Genomic DNA, 20,777 nt, shown 5'->3' on the forward strand with positions numbered 1-20,777 from the left:
CTCTCCCACCGTGGGAGGTGGTCAGACAATCCCAGCCCATCACACAGCCTCTGCCCTCCACCTGTGAAGCCTTCCACACACCTCTGAAGTGCTGTGGGCGGCTATGTCAGTGGGCCCCTGCATTATTTATTTTAACTCATTTTCATATGTGGTAATTTAAAACAAACGTGGCCTCGTATCCATACATACACGTTCCTATACAGAAGCACGCATGCGTATGCAGTCTCTATGTGAATTATTTCAACTAATTCAACAAGAAAAGATGAAAGGAAAAAATCACTACTAAGCCTTCCAATAAGAATCCAACACACACATTTTTTCTGTGCAGAACATTTATTTAACCCCATCACATATTAAGGTCTACATAGCCAAGGCTGAGCAAAATGGATCTCTCTTTTCTCTCACTTAAAAAAATTCTAAATTGGATTCTTAGTGACCAGACAGTGAAATCACTCCTCCTGTACTTCTCTCTTTTTCTCTTGAACTTAAGAAATGTGTAAGAAAATCAGAATGATGGAAGCTCTGTGGCAGGGGAGACCGGATCTGTCTTGCTCCACACCCCCAGGGTCCAGCACCCTGCCCAGACCACACTACGGGCAGCATGAGTGCTCATTAAACACACGATAAAACCGTGACCCAAATACAAAGCATGAGGTCTCACTACCACACATCTCAGGCATGCAGGGCTGGTAGGTAAAATACAGCAGTTTTAAGTGAACTTTGTTTGGCTTATTTATACTGGTATACAAATCATGCTTTCCAACTTTACTGAGATACTACTGACATCTAACATATGTAAGTTTAAGGTGTACAACGTGACGATCTGATACCCATACATATTACAAAATGATTACCACAATAAGATTAGTTAACACCTCTAGCCCCTCAGAGTCACCTTCTTGGATGTGTATGGTGACGACATTCAAGATCTATTACTCTCTTAACAACCTGCAAGTATATGACACAGTACTAACTATAGTCACCATGATGTACATTAGATCCCAGAACTGATTCGTCTTATAACTGGAAGTTTGCACACTTTGACCAGCATCTCCCTATTTCCCTCACCCCCCAGCCTCTGGCAACCATCCTTCTACTCTCAATTTCTATGAGTTCAGCTTTTTTAGATTCCACATGTAAGTGAGATAATACAGTATTTGTCTTTCTCAGTCTCACTTATTTCACTTAGCATAATGCCCTCAAGGTCCATCGCCTTGTGCAAAAGACAGGATTTCCTTCCTTTTAATGGCTGAATAATATTCTATTATATAGATATATATCTCACAGCTTCTTTATCCATTCATCCATAAATGGACACTTAGGTTATTTCCATGTCTTGGCTATTGTAAATAATGCTGCAGTGAACATGGGGATGCAGATATCTCTTCCAGATAGTGATTTTATTTCCTTCAGATATATACCCAGAAATGGAATTGCTGGATCATATGGTAGCTCTATTTTTAATTTTTTGAGGAACCTCCATACTGTATTCCATAGTGGATGCACCAATTTACATTCCCATCAACAGTGCAAAAGGGTTCCCTGTTCTCCACATCCTTGCCAACGCTTGTTACCTCAGCTTTTTAATAAGAGTCATTCTGACAGGTGTGAGATGATATCTCATTGTGGTTTTGATTTGCACTTCCCTAATGATTAGTGATGCTGTGCATCTTTTCATGTATCTGTTGGCCATCTGTAAGTTTTCTTTGGAAAAATGTCTATTCAGGTCCTCTGTCCATTTTTTAATCAGATTGTTTGTTTTTAACAGTATTAACCTACTATCAGATAGCTGGTCTGCAATTATTTTCTCCCTTTCTGTAGGCTGCCTTTTCATTCTGTTGTTTCCTTTGCCATGTAGAAGCTTTCTACTTTAATATAGTCCCACTTGTTTATTTTTGCTTTTATTGCTTGCACTTTTGATATCAGTGTCATTTCCAAAAGATCACTGCCAAGACCAAGGTCAAGAAGCTTTTTCCCTATGTTTTCCTATAATAATATTACAGTATTGGGTCTTACATTTAAGTCTTTTAATTTCAAGCTAATTTTTGTAAGTGGTGAAAGATGGCATCTAATTTCATTCTTTTATGTCCAGTTTTCTCAGCACCATTTTTCTTGAAGAGACTACTCTTTCCTCATTCAATATTCTTGGATCCCTCATCAAATATTAGTTGATCGAATATGCATGGGCTTATTTCTGAGCTCTTAATTCTGTTCCATTGGTCTATATGTCTGTTTATATGCCAGTACCATACTATTTTGATTACTATAGCTTTGTAACAAAAATATAAATTATCACAATGGTCAAAACATGACTAAACACAGATGAGGGCTTGAATGAGAATCCCATTCTGGTATTAATTTCAAAGAAAAAAAGAGCTAACTTCTGGTTTCTAGTCCACTATGTAGGTAGTTTAAAAGTCACACTGGGGCTTCCCTGGTGGTGCAGTGGTTGAGAGTCCGCCTGCCGATGCAGGGGACACAGGTTCGTGCCCCAGTCCGGGAAGATCCCACATGCCGCGGAGCGGCTGGGCCTGTGAGCCGTGGCCGCTGAGCCTGTGCGTCCGGAGCCTGTGCTCCACAACGGGAGAGGCCACAACGGTGAGAGGCCCGCGTATCGCAAAAAAAAAAAAGAAAAAAAAAAAAGTCACACTGTCCTAACAATAAGTAAAAGGCTGCGGGAAAAAAAACCCCTGAAAACCAACAACTCTTCTTAGATCTGTCAGAGAAGTGAGGTCACAGGGCAAACTGCTACCCCCAAATTGGAGAGATAGTCAGATACAGACGCTCACAACTTACCAGAGCAGAAACCCAAGAGAAGGTGCCAGGGTAGGAAAACCTAAACTGTAATTTGACAAATTGGTGGAGGCTCAGAGTGGACAGGTCTGATGGTTAAAAACTCCAGGGAGCCCCAGCCCTGGCGGGGAGGGGGGGAGTCCCCAAACCTCAGTGAGATCTTCTCCAGGAGCTCCCCCAGATCCTCACAGAGAATATCAGAGAAAAATTCCCTCGTGCTTACAGAAGAAGATGGGGAACGTAGCCATTTTTACATATGCCAGAGCCCTTTGTTCTTTTTTTTTTTTTTGATGATTAACTTTATTTTTTTTAACATCTTCATTGGAGTATAATTGCTTTACAATGGTGTCTTAGTTTCTGCTGTATAACAACGTGAATCAGCTATACGTTTACATATATTCCCATATCCCCTCCCTCTTGCATCTCCCTCCCACCCTCCCTATCCCACCCCTCTAGGTGGTCACAAACCACCGAGCTGATCTCCCTGTGTTATGCGGCTGCTTCCCACTAGCTATCTATCTTACGTTTGGTAGTGTATATACGTCCATGCCACTCTCTCACTTTGTCCCAGCTTCCCCTTCCCCCTCCCCGCGTCCTCAAGTCCATTCTCTACGTCTGTATCTTTATCTTAACAAGCCCCGCCCTCAGGAGAAACCATTTTACCAAAACCTCACTTACCTGGGGGAAGAGAAATACCCAACTCCAGCCCCCTCCAGCCACCCTGTCCCACCTAAGGGGACACGGGGACGACTGAGGAGCACCGTGAAGTTCACAGTCCAGGGGCACAGGCCCCCGGGAAGCTAAGACCTAATCACAGGACTACAGAAGACTCCCCCTCCCCAAACCTCACCACTACATTACCCAGGCCGATTTATTAAAGTTCCCCTCACAGCCCCTCATGCCCACCTTCCAGCTAAAAATTACAAGGCACGCAAAAAAACAAAAGCAGTCTGAAAAGCTGAAAAAGCTTCAGAACCAGAGTCACACATGGCAGGGAAGCTGGAATTACCAAACTAAGACTCTTTAAAAGCTATGATTAATAAGCTAAGGGCTTTATTTGAAGCAACATGGATGGACCTAGAGATTATCATACCAAGTGAAGTAAGTCAGAAAGAGACAAATACCATATGATATCGCTTACATGTGGAATCTAAAATATGACACAAATGAACTTATCTATGAAACAGAAACAGACTCACAGACATAGAGAACAGACCTGTGGTTGCCAAAGGGGAGAGAGGGTAGGGGGGAGAGATGGACTGGGAGGATGGGATTAGCAGACGCAAACTATTATATAGAGAATGGATAAACAACAGGATCCTACTATATAGCACAGGGAACTATATTCAACATCCTATAATAAACCATGATGGAAAAGAATATGAAAAAGAAAGTATATATCTATAACTGAATCACTTTGCTGTAGAGCAGAAAGTAACATCGTAAATCAACTATACTTCAATAAAATAAATTTTTTTTAAAATCAGCTAAGGGCTTCAACAGAGAAAGTAGACAGCGTGCAGGAATCTTACACAAAAATTAACCCAAAATGGATCACAGATCTAAAAGTAAAACACAAAACTATAAAACTCCTAGAAGACAAAATGGGATAAGCCCTAGATGACTTCTGGCATGGTGATAACTTTTTAGATAAAACAGCAAAGGCAAAATCAATTAAAGAAATCATTGCCAAGCTGGGCTTCATTAAAATGAAAAACTTCTGCTCTAGGAAAGACAATGTCAAGAGAATTAGAGGATCGGACATTACTGCGAGAAACTATCTGCACTCTTGGTGTCGTACATTCTATGGCCTTTGACATGTGTCCCATCGTAGAATAGCTTCACTGTCCTTAAAACCTTCTGTGTTCTGCATGTTCATCCTTCCTTCCCCCCAACTTAACCTCTGACAACCACTGATCTTTTCACTGTCTCCATAGTTTTACCTTTTCCAGAGGCATATAGTTGGAATCTTATAGTATGTAGTCTTCAGACTGGTTTCTTTCACTTAGTAATATGCAGATGGTTCCTAAAATATTCACTATCTGGTTCTTTACAGGAAATTCGCCAACCTCTCTTGTAGACACTGTGCAAAGCAGTTGTACAGGTTACCTCTATACATGTTTTAGTCCAGTGAGGTAAAAATGATTATTATCCCCATTTTAAGGAGGAAGCTGAGACTTATCAAGATTAAGGAATTGGCCAAAGTCCCAAGTGGCCAAGCCAGGGTTCAACCCCAAACTCACTGGCTCAGAACAGATGCTCTAAACCACCGAGCTCTACTGAGTGGGAGCTGGGAGGATAACGTAACCCTAATGTTACATAAGCACTGGTACAAAGGTAAAGGGCCAAAGCCAATCTCTGGAACGGAGGGACTCCCGCACACTCTGGGGAAACATTTCCTGAATCCCATCATACGACGGGTACCACAGTATCACCAACATTCCCATGGTAACGTCACACCATTTCCTCTTGACACTCCGGATGGCGCCAGAATCCCTCGGCCGACTGGCCACCAGTCCACTGACTCGGCCACTGCTGACCTATTCAGTGTGCCATCACCACGCTGATCCCCTCTCTAAGGACTGGCTAAGTCAGCATCTTGGCATCTCGTTCCCTGAGCTAAACAGACTTTGGAGGGCCAACCTTAGAACCTAACTGCAACCGAATATCAATACTCGATGGGCAGAGATGAATCCAGGTTCTGAGAAACTACACATCACTCATTTTTCAGAATGCAAGCATCTTCTAAGACAACAGGGTTTTAGTAGGAAACTTTTCACCATTTTAATAGTAAAAGAGCAAAAGGCAACCTAAAAAGAATAAACAAGCGCTTTTGTTCTAAGGAATCCACTAAGGCTACAGGTTTTTGCAAATTCTGGACACAAAACTGAAAAAGGACACCTGGCTTAGAGCCAAACAGCCATCCTCAGAACACAGTGAGTCTGAAGTGAGCAGCCCCTCCTTAGAGCCACAGACACAAGGCTCTCCCAAACTGCTATAAACCAGCCTGTTTAATTTTATTTAATCCAGTATTGCCCAGACTTATTTGAACAAGGGTTTTTCTCTCTCTCAAGGAACCTCATCAACACTGGAGCAGTTTATCAACAAACAGCTCCTGAGCATCTGCTTTGTGTCAAGAACTAAACTAAGGACTAGAACCAGAAGCCAGGGAGGACACTTGTTAAATACGTAACTGCAAATAATTAACCAAACATCAGTGTCCTGTAAGGGACATACACAGGGACCAGGGAAAACACATCAGGAAATACTGCTCGGGTGGAAGGCGCACTGGATAAACAGATTATTATCTTCTGACCTAAACTCAGACACTGACTCCCTGTGTTCTGGTGCCAGACGCTCCCAACCACGGTACAGAAAGGTTGGAGAAGATTGGCTCTAAGGCCCCATCCATTTTGAATATTCTATGCCATTTATTCAATGTGAAATGAGAGAAATGAATAAGAGATTTCAATATACTACTTAGACACTTCAAAAGACACAGTGATGGTTCAGATAATGAAACTAAACTGGAAAAATGTCTTCAGAATATGTGTTCAGAATTGAAATGAGCTCTGAGTATTTTTCCTGAAGCAATAAAGAAGCTGTGAGGGCTTCCCTGGTGGCGCAGTGGTTGAGAGTCCGCCTGCCGATGCAGGGGACATGGGTTCGTGCCCCAGTCCGGGAAGATCCCACATGCCGCAGAGCGGCTAGGCCTGTGAGCCATGGCCGCTGAGCTTGCGCGTTAGGAGCCTGTGCTCCGCAACGGGAGAGGCCACAACAGTGAGAGGCCCGCGTACCACGAAAAAAATAAAATTAAATTTAAAAATAAAGAAGCTGTGAGAGCTTTAAAGGGGGAAATTCAGTCCACCATGATCTGACACGTGCTCTTTCTCCAGCCTTGGCACCCCCAGACCCCCAACCCCCTTGCTCTAAGCCTACTCAGTTTCCCTGAAAGCCCTGATTCCCCAGGGTAACGGCTTCCTCTGAGCTCCGGCCACCAGAAAGCCTTTATCACCCCAACCCAGGACTCCCAACAGCAACTCAGTTCTACGCTGGCTACAAGGTCAACTCCTCTCTGAACCCTTTCTGGCATCCTCACTACTATCTTCCAGAAGCCTTGACCTGTTGACCAAGCCCTCCTTCGTGTCTCCACCAATCCTAAGACGGAATTCTAGCCGGCCTGGTCCCTTATTAGCTGTGTGAAGAGTTCCTTATTGACTCCAGACCCCATTTGCTGTCACAGGACAATGAGCATCCACATGGCAGGATTGTTACAAGATTCCAATGAATTGCTACCTCGTTCTCTGAGCTAAACAGACTTCAGAAGGCCAACCTTAGAAACTAACCACAACCGAATATCAATACTCGATGGACAGAGATGAATCCAGGTTCTGAGAAACTACACATCACTCATTTTTCAGAATGCAACTATCTTCTAAGACAACAGGGTTTTAGCAGGAAACTTTTCACCATTTTAATAGCAAAAGACCAAAAGGCAACATAAAAAGAATAAAAAAGCGCTTTTGTTCTAAGGAATCCATTTAGGCTACAGGTTTTCACAAATTCTGGACACAAAACTGAAAAAGGACATTTGACTTAGAGCCAAACAGCCATCCTCAGAACACAGTGCTTCGAACAGTGGCCGGCACGTAGCAAGTGCCTTCAGTCAAAACCGCCTTCTGTTTTCCCTTTCTTCCTCCTGAACAAAATCCCACTTTTGTTAGGGACAGCAGGGGTACCAGCTGAAGAAACCATTCCGAGCCTTCCTTGCAGCCAGAAGGGGCCATGCAGCACAGCTCCACGATGAGATATATAAGCCAAAGCTGTTGAGCAGGGCTGAAAACAGGGATAAACTCTGCTAACATATGCCCCATTGCCCGTCCCAGGCCTCTTGACTAAATGTCACATGTGATTACGTAGTTGCAGAAACTGTCTTGAAACCATTGAGAAAGACCAAGGGAATTACACAGACCTCAGCTCTGGGCGAACCACTGAACCCTTGCCACCAGCAGCCCAGCTGTGTAGTTCTCGCCCACCGAGGGGAGAAAGGACAACCCTTAATTGGCTTAAGACACCTTTTCTCTGCACTCCGGGTGCTGTTATCTGCAGCCAAATGCATCCCTGATACAGTTCACTCTTATTAACTGAGAACCTACAACAATTTATTTCATTATTTGTCCCAAGTTTGGTTTCCCTACCAGATGGAAAGTGTCTTATTCATGTTCACACAATCTCTCTCACCAAGCAGGTGCTCACAAATGTCCAATGAATGGACAAAGTGACAACAAGGCCATCACAGTTTGTCCCTAGTTCTTTTCTAAGAGAAAAAAAGATTTTTCTTCTTCCCTCCCTAGCTAAACTGGACATACTTTAGATTATTTAGCATGTATAAAAGTGCCCACAGAGTGCCTGAAACTAAAGTTCTTTATTTAACAAGCCCTAAGAACATTACTTGCCAAGCACTGCTTTCAATGCTTTCACAAAAACCTAATTTAATCTTCATAACAACCCGATGAGACAGATACTGTTATCTCCCTTTCACAGACAAGGAAGCTGAAGCACTGTGAGGCTAAGTAAGGTGCCCAAGGTCACACAACCAGCATCTGGCCGGGCTGGCAATGGATTCCACGCAGTCGGGTTCCAGAGTTCAAGTCCTTAACTGTTATTCTCTGCTGTCTCTCAGCCACTGAGGATGGCAATACCTCCTTCTCCCTGTTTCTACAAAAATAAGGAATGAGCTGGGAGAAAATTCATTCTGATTATCTATCAAGGTTCTTGGGTCCACAAACCAGCAGAAACCAAGGAAGTGAAAGCTGTGTCCACTATACCAAGGGTCAAGGTTACTTTCCTAGAGTAAATATGATCAAATGTACGACTAATGATAAAAAGAGAAGCAAGGAGTTGTAGATTTTCATTTTCTTAAGAATTTCTAGAGCTGAAAATGAGGAAAACTCGAGGTAAAAGAAGAAAAGTCTTTTAAGGGGCAAATATAAGCAAACAAATAAATAAATACAAATAAATGACAACGCTTTCTAATGCAAGCTAATCAAAATGACCACCTAACACCCAGATTAAGAAAAATCTTTTACCTGTAAGATATTACCCAGGTATTTGAGGCAACTTTGGAAAAAAGTATTTTAAAAACTGAGAAAAGAGGACTTCCCTGGTGGCTCACTGGTTAGGAATCCGCCTGCCAATGCAGGGGACACGGGTTCGAGCCCTGATCTGGGAAGATCCCACATGCTGCAGAGCAACTAAGCCCGTGAGCCACAACTACTGAGCCCACGTGCCACAACTACTGAAGCCCGCACGTCTAGAGCCCATGCTCTGCAGCAAGAGAAGCCGCCATAATGAGAAGCCCACGCACCGCAACGAAGAGTAGCCCCAGCTTGCCACAACTAGAGAAAGCCCCTGTGCAGCAACGAAGACCTAACGCAGCCAAAAATTAAAAAATAAAATCAATTAATTTTTTTTTTTTAATGAGAAAAGAACCTCCAAAAACGTGAGGGGACGTATTTACATCTTTCAGCATCAGTTCTCAAGGTGGCTGCAGGAAGATGTTTCTTCTACTGAATTCTTCACCATTTACCTCTCACAGATTCAGCATCCAGAAATCAGTACCCAGGCCCCAGTACACTTACCAATACCTGCCAAGTCCTTTCAGACGAATTCACTACCAAGGACCCTGGAATTAAGACGGGAGGAGGGCTGGTTCTTCCATCTCCAGTGACATCTAGTGCTGAGAAACTGAAAGGCACCCTGGAGCACAATATTCCTTCCAATTATCCCATTAACCGCATACTATAAAATCAGAATATGTATAACTCAAAAACATATGGTTTTTTCCACAACTGGAATTGCCAGTTGTCAATTGTCTTCTAACCCCAAATTTAAAATATCTTGTAAGGTTAACCCATGGAGAAGATACAATTGTTTGAGGGGAAGAAATCCCTCTGTTCTCCAATTTTTTGTTTGTTTTAAATGCAAATGTAGCTTTATTTACCAATATTAGACTAGTATGTCAGGAGATTCTGCAGACATTAAAAGACTCCTTTTAAATTTAACCAAAAAGAACTCTGGCTTAATATAACAATAAATACAAGCCATTTATTCAAAACCAACTTCAAAAATCTCTGAAGGAAAATAATTTAAATGCAGATGAAACCCATTATAGGATGGCTTGCTGATTTAAATAGGCCATGGGCTAAATCCTGTCTCCAGATTTTACATAGTAAAATTATATTCTAAAAGATGCGGGCCAGCCCCATTCTCTTTATCAAAGTAAAGCACCATTCTGGAATTAAGATCTAGGCATTTGGAAACCATTTTATAAGATAAGATATAATCAAAGAGCACTGGATTAGGAGGAAAAAACAGGATCTCGCCCTGGTTCGACCTCTAGAACTTAAAGACCAACTCAATTTCTCTTGGCTTCAGTTTCCTCATTTAAGAAAAAAAGTTTTTCTTCTGCAGGATGAGGGAAGAGTTTCACCTAAATTCCTTCTTGAGCCCCTTGTTCTAACGTTCTGTGTTCTATGAACAAGATGATCTTCAAGATCTCTTTGAGTGTTTTTTAAAATTAGTTAAACCACACACAATGACACAGCACTTTGAGGAATTCAGTACTAAGACTCAACAAAGGAGATTTGTCATTGAAATCAGTGTGGAGTATACAGAGATCTCTTTAGGATGTTTAGAGGATGACCCCTGAACTTGATCAAAGACATATTAAACCACATTCACTAGGACCTTGTACTTTCTAAACCATAAGGATTGCCTGAAGCCTTTTCATTAAGATTTTTCAGAAATCATGCAATTTAAGTGGGCTTTTGTCACTAAACCCGGATATTCACAAACATTCTGATCAAGTGAAGTTTTGCTACCAGAATAAGTTTAGGTTTTTTCGGTTGGTTTTTTTTTTTTAACTTTCTGCCCTTTCACCTCCTTTACAGCTCTGAAACACCAAGAGGCAGGAAGGCCTTGGATATCCACTGGCTCTGCTTTAAAACATCTTGGCTTTCTGTTCCATACGGGAGGAGGCGGGAATAGGAGGGCCCAGTCGGCGGGGAAACTTTGGTTAAGTCCCTGGTTCTTGCTGCATAGACGAGGCTGGGGTGCGAGGAGACATCTTCGGGCTCTGTGAGGTCCCTGGCTGGCTAGACGCGAGCCCCGGACAGTGCGCGCTACCTCATTCCACCCCCAGGAGGTGTCTGTTCCCTCTGGCTTTTTTTCCTGTGGGGATGCTGACCGCGGGGGGCGGGGGGGGGGGAGGCAAGGAGTGCAGTGTAGGGTCACAGGAGGTAAAGCAAGATCTAGGCCTGGGACCGTGGGCAGAGAGCGCCGCTTCCCTCCGCAGGGAGTCTGGTGCGGGGGAAGGGTGGGGTGGAGATTTCGGGACCCGGGTCCCCTTGACAGAAGACTGGGGGAGGGAGGCCATGCAGCCCAAGGCAACAGTTAACCCAACGCAGAGGGAGATGTTCCTTCTCTACCCTGCCGGGGAACCCCTTCCTCCCAGCTGCGAGGACAAGGTTTTTGGAAACACTGCCGCCTGCTCAGGTATGCGCACCACCCGGGTGTGGCCAGACTCCGGAATCTGCTTGCAGTGGAGCAGGGGAAGGCAGCCGAGCTGGGTTAACTGCATAGATGGGGACAGCTCCGAACTCCCTCCTCCTGTCCCCGCAAGTGGACGAACCTAGGATTCCGGAAATCCCCGGAGGGTCATACCAAAGCGAAAGGGAAAGGGGGTAAGAAAGCTAGGTTGGTCTTTCCCGACCCCCATCCCCTTTCACCCCCTCCCCGCCGGGGTGCCCCCTGCAGGCCACGTCCTAGGCACGTCTTCGGCACCTGTTGCAGAAGGAGGCGCACTTCGGTGGAGGTTTCCCAGGGCACCACCCTGGCGCGGAAGGAGCTGGCCTCGGCCTTCTGCGCCTCCTGGATAAGGTGGGGCATGGGGTAGCCGCGGCGCAGTAAGGCCACGTGGCCTCCTGCCAGCAGCCCCATGGGGCAGAAGTCGTTGGCGCCTCGTAGAAAAGGCGCTCGAAGTGCACGCCGTCGTGGGCCGGCTCGCACAGGTGGTCGCTGAGCACCCTGTGCTTGAACATGTTGGCGGGGCAGCGAGCGCAGCTGTGCGCGTGGAAGGGCCGCAGCGCCAGCAGCCCCTGAGCGTCGGGCCCCGACGGGCTGCTGAAGATGCGGCGGAACAGGCCGTGGTGGCCGGCGGCACGCAGCGCCCTCTCCACGCCAAAGGTGCTGGAATCTGAGATGAGAATAACCTCAAAGCGGCACCCTGCCCGGCCACAAACTACAGCAGCTCGCCCATGCCGGGCGACAAGGGAATGGCCTCGTAGATGGCACGCAGGTCCCGTGGCCGCATGCCCTGCTCGCCCAGGTACTGGAAGACGCGCTGCATGTACTCGCTGTAGAAGCCCTCGCGGTAGGTGGCACGCAGGCTCTCAGGCGGCCGCTGGCCCGGCGCAGCGCACACGATGGAGTCGTCGCTGTTTTCGTCCATGATAGTCTCGGCAAAGTCAAAGGTCAGGAGGAAGCGCGCGGCGCGCCCTGCGCAGCCATCCCGCTGTCCCTAAACAGGCATCGGAGGCCAGCAACTGGAAGACACCCGCTCACTGTCAGTACTTCACCCTGGGCACCACCTGTAGGGACTGCTGGCCTCCAGCCATCGTCTAGAGCTCCTCTGCTAGCTTTTTCCTGAGTGATCAAATCCTTCTGTGGTCACCAAAAAGAGTCCCTCAGAGGAAAGGGGGACAGGACCTCTGAGCTTCTCCTGCAGGGTGGGGAGCGGCAGCTGCCGAGGTCCTTCCCCGCTGGGTCTGGAGTGTAAACAGTGCGCAGCGGGGCTAGCTGAGGTATTTGGGCGCAGGATGGAGCAAGGGGTGCTTACAGAAATCGGAGGGGACGCCGTGTCTTATCCCACCCCCGGATTTCTGGGCTCTGGCTCTGACGAGTCCCTCCAGTCCTGAGGGGCCCTGGGTGATGTGCATCTGGGCTGTTCCCTCCACTTCCCCGTCCCCCAGTCGAGGTCTTTGTTTCATTTACAGGGAATGTTTATCGAAAAGGCTTTCTAAGATGAGGAAGGAGATCTAAGAAATTTAAAATCTGCCTGGAGTTTCCTACTACAATTATGGTTATTACTCTCTAACCTTGCAGAAAGGATGCTGACCTAGCTAAAAGTGACAGCTTTGTCATAGAAGAGCTGAAAAGAGACCTCAGGGGTGGGGAGACCAGGAGAAAGAGTAGTCAAACCCCACAAAGACAGGAAATGAGGGGAGTTGAACCCTAAAGACCCACCAGGTTTGGGTCTATTTCTGATCACTGCACTGGTATCCCCCAAGTATCTCAGGAGGGCCCCCCCACCCTGCGCCCTGGAGCATTTGTGACGAGCTGGTGTCTGAGTGAGTGACAGCTCTCCAGGATAGGGCTGGGGGGAGCAAGTCTACGCACAGACGACGTGAGGGGAGCTGGAGAAGGCTGGAGCAGCGCCCGGTGACAGAGGAGAGGAAACACGGGACAACTCACTTGATGACAAGGTCCGAGGAGAAGTCATTTGGGAAAGAGGCTAATTAAAAATAATGGTAATGAGGTTTGTTTTTTATACCATCAGGAAATTCAAAACAGAACCACCATGGGACACCACTGCACAGCCAACAAAAATGGCAAAAAAAAAAAAAAAAGGACAGAAAACAGCAAATGTCGGGGAGGAGATGGAACCCTCACATGTGGCAGGTGGCAGTGTAAATGGTACAACCACTTTGGAAAACTATTTTCAGTACCTACTAAAGAGGAGCAGACACCCGCTCTATGACCCAGCAATTCTTCTCCTAGGCATACACCCATCAGGAGTATGTACATTCGCTCACAGTACATACAGGAAGGTTCACAGCAGCACTATTTCTAACAGCCCAAACCAGGAAACAACCCGAATTCAAAGAGTAGAATGAATAAACTGTGATACAGCCACATTATATAATACTATGCAACAATGAAAATAAACACAACTTTGCAAAAAACATAGACGGATCTCACAAACACAATGCAGAACAAATGAAGCCAGTCACCTAAAAAATACGTTCTGTGTGGTTCCATATGTATAAAGTTTGAAAGCAGGATAAACCAAGCTATGCTTTTAGAGTCAAGCCAGACATCTTCCTTGGAGGGAGGAATGACTAGAAGAGGACATAGCAGGGACACCCAGGGGCTGATAACGTTCTGTTTCTTCCCCCAGACATGGGGCATGTGGGTGCATTCAGTTTATGAAAATCCATCAAGCAGGACAAACGATTTGTGTAACGTGCCATACATATGTGATACATAAATGCCCGAACTGAGAACAGCTCTCAGGGCACATTCACAAAGGAAGAGTGGTCCAAAACAAAAGAAGTCCCACAGCAAGGGACCAAAAGGAAGCCATCTAGGACCCAACCCCAAGATAGGGGACCAACAGGGATAATTCCATGCAGCCTCCTGAGAAAGAACCCACATCCTTCTCAAATAGAAGGAAATCTGAGAGCTCACCTCACCAGCCCACCTGGTCATGACTGAAAAAAAATGAGACACAGAAAGAGAGAGAGAGAGAACAATTCGGTCAAAGTCACACAACTAGTTAGGGATAAATCCAAGTGTAAAAGCCGGGTCACCTCAGTTAAGACAACTCAACTAATTATAAAATAGTCAGGATACTTCAAAATAATGAATTGTGCAACCACTCAGAATGGGTAAGAACTCAAGAAACTCAAGAACTCACAGCTTTTATCCATTTCATTCAAACAAGATAAGCAGTGAAAGGTGACAGGTACACAGGACATCCACAGACAGGAGAAGGGGAACCTCAAATAAAGGGGAAGGAGAAGGCAATCTTGGAGAAACTGGGAACATGGCACACTGACTGTGGATGAAATGCAGCAAAACCAGAACTGCACCTCCTTTCCTCATATGCAGCACTCAAAAAAATAACACTTTGCACATCTGGACCACTTTTGCTCACCAAAGAGCACATTTCAGACCTCTGTTTTATAAACAACCATCATTGTAGTAGAGGGCAATAGAACAACTGTATAAAAGCCAGTCTCAGGGCTTCCCTGGTGGTGCAGTGGTTGAGAGTCCGCCTGCCGAGGCAGGGGACACGGGTTCGTGCCCCGGTCCGGGAGGATCCCACATGCCGCAGAGCGGCTGGGCCCGTGAGCCATGGCCGCTGAGCCTGTGCGTCCGGAGCCTGTGCTCCACAACGGGAGAGGCCACAACAGTGAGAGGCCCGCGTACCGCAAAAAAAAAAAAAAAAGCCAGTCTCATATGAAGTAAAATATTACCTACAAAGGTAGACAGGGGCCTCCCTGGTGGCGCAGTGGTTGAGAGTCCGCCTGCCGATGCAGGGGATACGGGTTCGTGCCCCAGTCCGGGAAGATCCCACATGCCGCGGAGCGGCTGGGCCCGTGAGCCATGGCCACTGAGCCTGCGCGTCCGGAGCCTGTGCTCCGCAATGGGAGAGGCCATAACAGTGAGAGGCCCACGTACCGCAAAAAAAAAAAAAAAAAAAAAAAAGGTAGACAGGAACACACAGCTGGTTGGATACAGTTCAAAAAAAAATTTTAAAAAGAACCTGAAATATGCTCAGAGAAATCATTAATAAAAGAACAAAGATAATAACACATCAGGAAAAAAAATTATACCCAGGGAAATAACCATGACTCTTGGCTTAAGAAAAAGGCTAGAAACGAGCCAAGGCAGAAGAAATACTACGCACAACCTTGGTGGAAATAAAAAACATCAGAGTCATGATTAAAGAAAGAGCGTTACAAAATGCAGAAGGAAACCTGAGCTTTTACTTTAGAGAAAGCAAATCGTGTCTTGACATTTATAGAGATAACAGAGCAGATGGTGCTTAAACAGTGGCCACCAGTCATGCTGGTTTTTAAAACACCGATGAACAACCAAATTCACAGCAAATACAGGCTCACTTTTTCAGACCACTTTTTTTCATCAATCTTTAAAACATGAAAAAGCCAAAAAGATAACGGTCAGAGAAAGACAAAAAAAAAAAAAGCCAATGAATTAGAACATGAAAAAACAAGTGAGGTCAGTTTGGAACAATTAAGAACTAGACAGCATAGTGGGGTCACAAGCAAACTTTGAGACAGGGTTCAAATTCTGACCTCACCTATTCCTTCCTTAACTGAGTGCCCTCTGGGCCTCAGTTCCCTTGTCTATAAAGTGAAAAAATATATATTCCCCCTGCATAAGGCTGCTGAGCAGAATGATACTTAAAACGGTGCGTGTGGGGCTTCCCTGGTGGCGCAGTTGTTGAGAGTCCGCCTGCCGATGCAGGGGACACGGGTTCGTGCCCCGGTCTGGGAAGATCCCACATGCCGCGGAGCGGATAGGCCTGTGAGCCATGGCCGCTGAGCCTGCGCGTCCGGAGCCTGTGCTCCGCAACGGGAGAGGCCACATCAGTGTGAGGCCCGCATACCGCAAAAAAAAAAAAAAAAAAAAACGGTGCATGTGTGTGGCTATCAAACACTTGAGATGTGGCTAACAACTCATTCGTTTAAATTTTAAACTGCACTCAATTAAGTGACTGGAAAACTTTTACACATGTTTGGAACACAGATTGCAATGAAAATCTACTTTTCAACCGTAACTTTAATAAAATCAAAATACAGATCAAGTGTATCCAATGCAAATTTAGCACTGAACTGAGAGGCACTGTAAATGTAAACTTCACGCCATGTCAAAGATTTTAAAAAATTATGTTCCTCACTAATAATTTTTATATTGATTATCTGTCAAAATCGTAAATTTTTAATATAATGGGTTAAATAAAATGTACTGTTCAAATTAATTTCAACTGTTTCTTTTTAAAGGCGGCTATTAGAAAATTTAAATTCCCATATGTGGCTTGCACTACATTTCTATTAAACAGTGCTGGCTTAGAACAATGCCTGGCGCCCAGGAAGAGTGCAGTAAATATTACCCACTATTGTCCCTATCGATATTATCAATATTAATTATTAAATGCAAGGCAGTTTGAGGGGGTCCAAAAACAATTTAAACATGTCTCTACCTCAGAGTCTGGCAAAGGAAAACCAGACATACTACAATAGATTTACAGAAAACAAATCATTAAATACCTAGCTGTGAGAAAAGAGGACTTGCAGGGGAAAAAAATCCACAAAGAATGTATTCAGCTCACTGAAGACCTTCAAAACTGTCATTCTAAAAATCTACAGAAATCAGAATTTGTGTTCCCTACCCAGTTAGACTAGATCCAGATGACAACAGAAAAAACAAACATTACATGAGGTACCCACACAGACTATAGGCAAACATCTGCTGTTTGTGGATTGGGGGCAGGAGGGGGGTGGGAGGGGAGAAAGATGCTCCTGCTGAGTCCAGACCTGATCCAGTGGGGCAGGGGGTCCTGCCTTGCTCCGGGGCCCCACCCATGCTGAGCGTCAGCTGGATGGAGAATAAGGGACATTTGGATCAGGGATACTCTGACCATAAACACTGGGCAGACAGACACATGCAGGAGGAAAGCAAGCCAGAGCCAAATTCATACCAGGATGAAAGCCAGAAAAGGGGGCCCAGTGAATGCACACACCCAACAAAACACGTTCCAGTATGTTCCTAGAAGCGCTATTCATAATAACCAAAAGGTTGGAGATAAGAACCCAAATGGAGCGAACCAGCAGGAGAATGGATAAAAAGAATGTGGTATACTCACATAATTAAGTAGAAACTACTGCTAAACATGGCAAGGATGAATCTTAAAGACAACAGGCTGCACAGAAGAAGCCAGAAACGAACATAGGACACACTGCAGGAAACTCAGGAAGGCAAAACTCATCTACGTAACAGCTGTCAGAACATCTCTGGGAGAGGAGGACAGGAGGTAACTGACTAGGGAGGGACAAGAGGGAACTTCTGGGGAGTAGGAAATATTCTGTATCTCAACCTGGGTGTGGGTTACAGGGGTGCACACACAGATGACAACTCATGAGCTGGACACTTCAGACGTGTTCTCTTTTACAAGTTCACCAAGTTGCACACTTCAAATGTGCACACTTCGTGTATGCTGAGCCTCAATTAAAAAAAATAAACGCAAATAGCTTTTTAAAAGGTCCTGTGAACAAACCACCCTATTTAACAACAAATAATCTATTCAGCTGAAACTTGTGTTCAAATAGCATCACCCAATGTCTCCATGTGCCTGCATGAGTGTGCAATTCGGGGACTACAAAACCCTGCAAGAACTTACGTGTGCCATTTTTTCCTGGGAGCCCTCACCCATGCGATACACGTGTTGAGATGTGCTTCAGGGGATAATCTTCCACATGCCTAGGCCTGTGGGTCGCAACTCCTGTAAGGCTCAGGGCACTTGTTTAAAAATAGAGATTTGGGGGTACCATCCCCAACATCTCTCCTTCAATGACACTGCAGAGCCCAGAAGATGGTCTTTTAAAAAGGCCCGCAAGGTATTCTGAGTGGAAACCACTTCCGTATGGAAAATCAACTTGCATGACGCGCAGAATAACTGGTATTTAGGTTGCTTTGGATGAGAAACTGGACTTAGCAACTGAAAGATCATAGCAAGTTCTGTTGCTTCATTTCAGTCCCCCAATCTGCTGGAAATGCCAGTGTAATTTTTACTTTAATAGCAAGGACAAGAATGGCTTAAATATAATTCATTAATATAGAGTAGATTGGATCTAGAAGAAAATGAGCATCTTTGGTGATATGTGTGTTGTTAGATTCTTTCAAGGAGAAATCACAGCTGTTTGGAAACCACTCCTCTTACACACAGGTGACTTGCTCAGGAAGGCTGTTTTTATCTGGTAAAGCCAGAGCTACAAAGTATTACATAAGACAGTAGAAATCTATAACCATCCCCCCCCTTGCAAGTATCAGAACATCCTGATAATAAATATTCACATGCAACCTAGGTCCATATTTGCTTTTCAGTTGCTGCCCATTGCTAATGATCCTGTCTTACAGATACATACTTCTTAAAACCACCACTTTTGCTAAGAGACTTGGAGTTCTACTGCCTGGAGTTAAGAGAAACGATGGTCATCCTTAAATGAGGCAAAGGCAAAATCAACCCGGATGCTAAGGAACAGTAATCTCCTAAAACCTGCTGTTGTGCTACAAATGGAGGGCAGTGCCAACTCGCCACTCATAGCAACTGTTGCTAGGCAGACTGGGCTGGGAAGCATCAAGCTAAAGGGGTCAACGGGAAATTAAGCCAAATTCAAAACCACATAGGAAAAGCTGGAGAAGAGAACAGACACTCATTCAGAGCTCATTTTAAATCACATAATCAACCTGAAAAAGGGAAGAGAAATTTAAATATGTGGAATTCATTGTGTACCATCCTTCAATTCTAACACCAGAGAAGAGCGATTTCTCCTGTATGGAATGTTCCCACCATGGTACAGATACTCAGGGGCCCTTTCACATAGTCTTCCACCTGAATACAGGACTTCTGAGTCATAAACGAAGCGCTTGAAAATATTTTCTCTTAATAGAAGAATACTTCAACTAAGTTGCATCTTCTGTTTGCCTTTAATATATTCCACATTACAGTAAGTGACCAGGTTCTACGTCCAGCAGAAAACGCGGATGGTATCACCAAGATTCGCCTGCCCCGCGCCCACCCTACGGTGCACAGCAGCTGCAGTGAATGGGCCTGACCTCACTCCAGCTCAAAGGTGGTTGTCTCAAGCAATCGGCGTAATCCATTCTCTTATCAAAGTGATTAGTGGAGATAACCCAGGCCTAAGCCAGTCAGCACCAGGCCCCAGGGATTGGTTCACAAATGCATCAACCAATCAGTGCAAAGCTCAGAACTTTGCTGGAGACTCTGAAACCCAGACTCTGAATTTAGATGGTGTGATGGGTAAATATAAAGTTACAATTGCTGCTCTCACTTGGCCATTCTGAGAGCCTGAAGATGAAGTCATTACACCAAAAAGGCAAAACCAAGAACAGTCCCGGAGAACCAGAGCCAGTGCCCTGGTCAAACCGTGCCTAATTTCTACCCTATCGCCTGACCACTCCTCTTCTACCACTTAAGCCAGTTTGGAATTGGGTTTTCTGTTATTCAAAATTAACAAACATAAAATACTACATGATAAAATGTCTTATGAGTAATGCCCTGTTGTAGCTGCATAAAACTATACTTTTAAAAGTTTGCATATACACAAGTTCTGGCTCTTCTGACCAATTGAGAAGACATATATTACTGTCAAGCCAGTTTCACATATAAGAGGATGGATTTGGAGAAAATGAAACAAGTAAGAAAAATGGGCAATTATATGTTAAATCTAAAAAAAACCTGAGCTCACAGATACAGAGAACAGATTGGTGGTTTGGTGGTTGCCAGAGGGGGCAGTATATGAAATGAAATAGGTGAATGTGGTCAAAAGGTACAGACTTCCAGTTACAAAATAAAGTCCTGAGGATGCACCGTACAGTATGGTGACTATAGTTAATAATACTTATTGCATTATTTGAATGTTGCTAAGAGAGTAGATCTTAAAAGTTCTCATCACAAGAAAAAAAATGTAATTATGCTGAAGAATGTTAACTAGACTTATTGTGGTGATCACGTCACAAAATATACAAATCGTGAACGTATGCTGTACACCTGAAACTAATATAATGTTAGGTGTCAATAATATCTCAATAAGAAAGAAAAAGGAAAAACTGGCTAACATTACTATAATGCTTACAACACTGACTACAGACACTGTTCTCACCTTGTAGGACAGGTGCCATTACCGTCTGCATCTTACAGTGAGGTTCTGAGACACAGAAAGCTCAAAGGGACCAAATATGCACAGACATACTGTGCATGTTGTGTGTCTGTCAGAATACGCATGGACACAAGTCATCAGACCAGGCGGGCAAAGGACCAGCGCCTCGCTCCCAGCTCTCTCTACCTCCACCCACTCCTCTCTGAACTCACAACT

The 20,777-nt window shown here is 44.8% G+C and overlaps 1 protein-coding gene and 1 pseudogene across 3 annotated transcripts in view; both read right to left on the bottom strand.

Moving 5' to 3' along the window:
• KIF16B (kinesin family member 16B) overlaps positions 1-20,777 on the bottom strand; it is a 298,237-nt gene that overhangs the window by 199,467 nt on the left and 77,993 nt on the right. The gene's annotated exons all lie outside the window — the stretch shown is intronic.
• On the bottom strand, positions 11,512-18,094 carry LOC132476041 (phosphoethanolamine/phosphocholine phosphatase-like; annotated as a pseudogene).

The sequence above is a fragment of the Mesoplodon densirostris genome, chromosome 16, assembly GCF_025265405.1.
Source record: "Mesoplodon densirostris isolate mMesDen1 chromosome 16, mMesDen1 primary haplotype, whole genome shotgun sequence".
NCBI lineage: Eukaryota > Metazoa > Chordata > Mammalia > Artiodactyla > Ziphiidae > Mesoplodon > Mesoplodon densirostris.